This window comes from Tympanuchus pallidicinctus, unplaced genomic scaffold (assembly GCF_026119805.1).
Source record: "Tympanuchus pallidicinctus isolate F22 unplaced genomic scaffold, pur_lepc_1.0 scaffold3, whole genome shotgun sequence".
NCBI classification, from domain to species: domain Eukaryota; kingdom Metazoa; phylum Chordata; class Aves; order Galliformes; family Phasianidae; genus Tympanuchus; species Tympanuchus pallidicinctus.
In genome coordinates, this window is record NW_026294747.1 from 38239231 (window position 1) to 38245829 (window position 6599).

Here is a 6599-nt window from a genome sequence, read left to right on the forward strand (position 1 = left end):
TGAGATGGTGCAATAAATGTTCTAGGAAAGGTTAACTCTTGAAGGACAGGAAGCGCTGCTTTGAAAGGAGAGGGCAAGCCTCCTCCAAGGTGCTGGGAACAAGACGACCACATACCTGCCAGCTGTCCCTGTGTGGAAGCACTGCCCTTTGGGATGTGTAAGGCCGGGAGGGAGGAGGAGGAGGAGTAGAGACCTTCTCCCCACTCAGTCTCTTCAGAATTGCCTCCAGTTCAGCATCTCCCAGCATAATTAAAGGGCTGTCCCCTTTCTTCCCCTCAGCATCACCACATACAGTTCTCAGATGTTCGTGGAAATGAATTAATTCACCACTGAACTTGCAACGTGCCTGGTGCCTTTAGTGCTCATTACCATCACAGGACAGCTAGCGGGATTAGATCCATTATGTGGACTCCATGTGTGGTTAATGTGAGTAAAAAGAATGAGCAGTGTGATATAAAACTGCATGTTTAAAAGATCTTAGTGACAATGCACGTCCTGGGAGTGAATCTTGGCTTGTTCTAGTTCCCAAGATTAAAATAAACACACCCTTGAGCTATGCACAGCCTGATTGTGCATAGAAATGAGTGTGCATATCTCCTTCTAAACGAGTACAGATAAAAACAGAGGTGGCAAATATTTCAGCCAGAATTTATACCCGTTTTCCTCCGTCTCCTTCTTTACACATTATTTCTTTCTGTCTCTGCCCGGTGATAAATGTGGGTTCCCTGAAGCCCCCTGCTGCAGTTGAGTAAGCCGCGTTCTGTTTAAGCAGGGCGAAGTCTGCGCGTGACATCACAGCGGGAACAATGGGCACAGCACTGCATTGCTGCGCCGCGGCCGCGCAGCGCGCTCCGGGGCAGCCTCTAACGAGATCAAGATGGGCACGCATCTGTGCTCCCCCAGAGAAGGCGGAAAACGCCAAGGAGCGGTCAGACGGCGGGCTGCACAAAGCAGGAAGAATGGAGCATTCGGGGGATTCCGTGTACGTACCGGAATGTGACCGGTTCTGAGGGCTTTGTTAAAACGGGGAAAAAAACAGCGACCCTGCCGATGAACGCGTTGCCCCCTTCCTTCTCTAAACGTGGATCTCCGCCTTTCAAAACGGCATGCTTTTATCTCTGTATGTGAATGGCAGTATGTGAAATGACACACTGCAACTGAACAAACCGAAGGAAGTGAGTCTCCACCCCACACGCTTTCAGCTCACGTTGCACAGATAATCTGCTACACCAGCCGATGGTAAAAACCCGGGGCTTTTTCCAACGAGCGCCAAAATTCTTCAAGTTTCACTCCAGTTCCACTTACTTTTCAGTGGGTGCACTGCTTGGAAGGATTTTGGCCATGAATGTGTTAAGCCGAGGTGAAAAAAAGCAGTCACTTGCAGAACATGCCCGGGAGATCGTGTCCAAAGCAGCACAAACACGCAGGCAGACGTGTATGCGCATGCACGCACACACTCTTCACCTTCTCTGAATTTTCTGTTAGTTCCCGTTCTCCAACAAATTAAGGCATCTGTGATTCTGAGTTTTCTGACATCAAATCCTGCCGGCTAAAACAATCTGCATATGCAAATGCAGATCAAAGCGACCTGCACACATGTACAAGGCAATGTCAGGGCCGCACACAAGGCTGCGTTTCAGAAAGCCTCTGCAGCAGATCGAGCCAGGGCAAAGGAAATATTTCTTCCTGGCTGCCTGGGCTTTTTGAAATAAATAAATAAATACCCAGGAAGCTAAGTGTAATTCTACTGTAATTTCTTTACCTGATTCTCTCTGGGTTCTTGCCTACGGTTGTCATGGTAATTTGATAATTCTGGCTTGCTCACCATACGTTCTGTTTGTCTCACTGGATTTCCTGATTATTCAGGAAACTCTTTTAAAAAACCTTCCCGTCTCTCCCCCCTGCCCCCATTCTGGGCTCAATCCTGCATTTTTTTTTTCATTCTTCCTGCATGGAAGAATGTGCATTATTTTGCTACAAAGCTACTGAGGTGAAACCGTTCACTCCACACACCCGAAAATGGAGCCTGATGAGATAAGCACACATAGCAGAGCGCTGCTGGTATTTTCTTTCATGGCCTGTGACAGGGGAGAGAGAGGAAATGTGGAAAGATAACTACTTATAGATTTCTTGTAAGGTTTCTTGGATCTTAATCCTATAGATATTATTTAGGCTTTAACTGCTGCATTTCTGACAGCAGAAACATGTATTTAATGTTACCATTTCAAACATGACAGACACGTTTGTACCCAGAGTGAGAGAGTCAGAATATATTCTCGCAATATGACAGAGAAGAAGCAATATTTTTATCCAGGGGTTCAAGTGACAGTTTATACCAGAAGCAGCAAACTGATCACGCTTGGAATGCACCAGTGAAACCTAAAGAAAAATGCATGCTTCTAAGTATTATTTATCTTGGGTGGGTGGTTACAAAGGGTTTATGTCATCAACACGTGCATCTTTAGCAGTACTCTGATTCTATACAGTTGATATACACACAGATATTATATAAACAGACATTATATATGTATAGGTACATAGATCAGAGAACATGAACTTGCTTTTTTGTTGTTCCTCACCCAAACGTGTTTTTTGTGATGGCAGAACTGACCTACCTGCGGACAGTTACCTTAAACAGTTTGCTGGAGTATACAGCTTCACATCATTGCCTTTGTGCAGCCCTCTATGTGGCCTCTACGCCCTTCAGCAAAGGGTTATGTACTTTACTGTGCTGGTCAGTGCCTCGTACAGCTCCGCCCTGACATCATTAGGATCTCAAAGGATTCTTTCAAAGCAAGCTTGCAATGTAACTGACATATTTTTTTCTTCCCAGTTTAGTACAATTTAGACCTAGTAATTTCCACTGTATACTGTCATTATAGAAGTAAAAGTATTCATGGAATCTCCAAATCCTGCCATCTCTCCTTTGGTCTCTATTGCTTTCTTCTTTCTCATTCTGTTAACGGAAAGCACACTGAGGGCTTTTCTAAGTCCCATTTGGATGCAATCGGTCATGCTGTGGAAGCTGCTAAGCGCAGCGAGCTCTCCAGCCTCCAGCGCCCCAGCGCCCTCCACAACCCAGGAGATCTGTGACATCATCTGAGACAACACCCTGTGTGCTGCCCGGCCAGGAAGGCTGCTGCTCCTCCTCACTGGGGATTTAGAAGGTGTCACTGGCATTATGTGGCGTGTGGCTGCGATGCTGGATTCTAACTGTGAAATTTCTGTTAAAATAACCCTTCGTTCATTGAATAAAAGACCCATAAATCGGTTTGGAAGCTCTTCAACATTGCAAATCTCACTTTCTTCCTACTTCAGTTTTCAAAATTTCATTTTCAGTAAAATAAAAATGACAGGTTTTATCCGGTTCCTTGGTGGCATAATGAATCAGCAACGAACACGTTGTCTCTTGTGTGCTAAAACCCTCCTATCTCCCACCACTACTCAACAGAAGAAAAGGCTTCGGTAAATCACATACAGGACATCGCATGTTAAAATGGTCTTAAATTTATTCTAAACTATTTTTATGTATTTTTACAATGCAGACACTGCAGAACCTCAGCAGACCGTATGTTTCATAACTAGCAGAAAAATGATGGCCTCTCTCCTTTCAAAAGAAAGCTGAGCAGTGGAACACTCGATTTTACCTTCTGCTAGCCCCTAGTTATTTTTACAAAATACATCCAGTAGCATTTATTACTTGAGTGATCATAAATATTTACAAAGAAACTACAGTCTTGAAAGCAACCTACACAACTGATGCCTTTTTCTTTTCTTAGAATGTTGTTTACATACCTGCTAATTGGCACAGTTCAGCACTCCGTAGCTGCTAGCAGTGTACATGAGTACATCGGTGTACATTAGCAAAGTCTTGCCATGCAAATTACCAAGACTTTGCAACGCAAATAGAATAGGCTCAGCAATTTCTTTTAAAAGTCAGCATGCTCTAGTCCATTTTTTTATTACTGTTATCTTTAGTTCTGTGAACATTCTGTGAAGCTTTGGAACATTTCCCAGTCTGGATCTATAGAATGTTTCCTGGGAAAATATATAAAGAGCCTGTGTTCTGCTTTACTCTGTGCTGGCAATGCCTGCGTGCATTTGGTGAGCTGGCTCTTTGAAGACTCAGCCCATGTATGGAGTCCAGTCAGGCTGAAAAATGTAGCAGTTAAGACACTTTACAATCCCAAATCTCTTTTAAACAAAGGTGTGGTTTAGCAGGACTGCCTGCTTCTGACCTCTTTCAGCCTCTTATTATTGCAGCTGCTATGATGTAAGACTGAGTGAGTATGGCAGAGCTGAAGTAGCTGAAGCTCAGGGAGAAATGCTGAGAACAGCTGTTTTACTGTAAACACGAACAAGGGGCTGACTTCATTTGCGAACTGGAAGCATTCACAGTTTTTGCACAAATAATACTTGGAATTTAATCTAGATGTTCACAGCACAAAGAAAAAACATCCCTTCTATACGTTACTGCAGCTTGGAATGAAACAGATTCTCTGCACGGACATGCATCCCAGCAAAATCAACAGAGAATTTTCCACATTAATACACAGCTTCACACAGATGATACAGACACACACATGAAAAGAAGAAGCAATATTCATCTGCCTTAGCTATTTCTAAAGCCGGTACCATGTTGGTATCTAAGTGCCAATTACATACCAAAAATATTCAATTGCTCCAGACACTGGTGTCTGCTGATTACTGCAGAGCTACAAATGGAATCGCATCCAGGAGGGCACAGTGGGATTTGAATGCTTTCCCTCCAGCTTGGAGCTGCAGTTCATGGATGTTAGGAATCAGATTTCAGACTTCATTTTCCTCGTTATATTCTTCAGATTTCTTTATTCTGAAGCAAGTGAAAAGTCGCAGACAAAGTGATTTTTGCAGCAACTGCAGACATTCATTGATATCACAAACATCTTCATATACACGTGCAGTCATTTGGGCCAGATTCTCCAGATGCTATGTTCTGTTGTTGATTTTTGCCACATGATCAATGTAATGGTGTCTGCAAGGCAATTCAGGCAGGTACTTGCAGATCGACCAGCGCAGACACAAAAAAGCCTCAGCTAGTGGCAGTCACTGCAGTCACATGCAACGGCTCTTGATTTCCCAGGACCAGTGAAAGACATATGGCTTGGAAATGGTTAAAAGGACCCTATTTCTCACGGGTCTCCAGCTAAGAGCTTAGTCTCTTGGGCCCACTGGTAGCCTGCACAACGTACGGTAGCGCTGACAGTGTTAGAGCTCACACTGGGGACCGTGCTGGCAGGGAGACAGGCCCAGGATGATGCAAGGATGGCTTAAAGCTGCACTTTCACCACCCTCTTTGAGGCCTGCCAAGAACCGCTTGGCCAAAGCACGGGGTCTGGGCAGGAGTCCCTACTTACAGACTCTTTCCAGAAACTCCCCATATTAAATGTAAAGCTATATAGATCCTGACTGTCTTCCCCATTTTTTATTATTATGGTTCCCAGGCTAAGTAGCATAAACTCTGGTCAGCTCCTTGATAAAAAACCGAGGAAACTTGGGTACAGATAGGCTTGTTAAGATGCATCACTTCCAATGAAAGTCTTAAAGTTGGGCCTGTGCTGTTGCATGTGGACTCCTATGAATGAGAGATAAATGCAACCATTTGGATATTTGACCTTCTTAGTTCCCACAGCATTTCCCACAAATACAGAAGTATCATAATTCAATGTTCTTCTAAAATTCAAAGCTAGTTAATTGTATATTACATTAAGACAGTCAAAGAGTAAAATTACAGCGTTAAATTTTAGGAAAGCTAACTTTCAGCTCTTCAGGGAGTCGGCCAACAAAACACCCTGGGAAACTGTCCTCATATGCAAGGGTGCAGAGCAGAGCTGGCAGATCCCTAAGGAAGCTTTTCTCGGGGCACAAAAGCTCTTCATCCCCAGATGTAGCAAGTCAGGAAAGGAAGGTAACAGCTTGGCATGGCTGAACTGGGACCCGCTGGTCAAATTGAAGAGCAAGAAGAAAATGCACAGGCAGTGGAAATGGACAGGTATCATGGGAAAAGTATCAGGAAGCTGCTTGGCTATGTAGGGATGGAGTCAGGAAAGCCAAGGCCCAACCTGAACCAAACTTGGCAAGGGGTTCCAAGGTACCTTAACCAGAAAAGGAAAGTCCAGCAGGGCATAGCTCCCACACCACTGAGTGACACAGGCAGGCTGGTAACAGCAGACAAGGAGAAGACTGGGGTACTCAACAATTTTTTTGCCTCGTTTGTCTTTGATAACTGGTTGTCACACAGCCCCAAATGATTGGTTTGGACAGAGAAGACTGGAGAATCAGTGTCTCTTCTGCTGTGAGCAAAGATCAGGTTCATGACCACCTGACTCTATGGGTCTCAATGAGACGCATCCCAGAGCTGTGAGGCAATTTGCTGATGTAGTCACCATGCCACTCTTAATGACATGTGACAGATGAGTTAGGTGAAGTCCCCCATGATAGGCAAAAAGGGAAAATCACACCCATTTTTAAGAAGGGTAAAAAGGATGAGTCTGGGAACTACTGATCTGTCAGTCTCACTTCTCTGCTGGGCTAATGCAAATGGAAGACAGGGAGGTGCT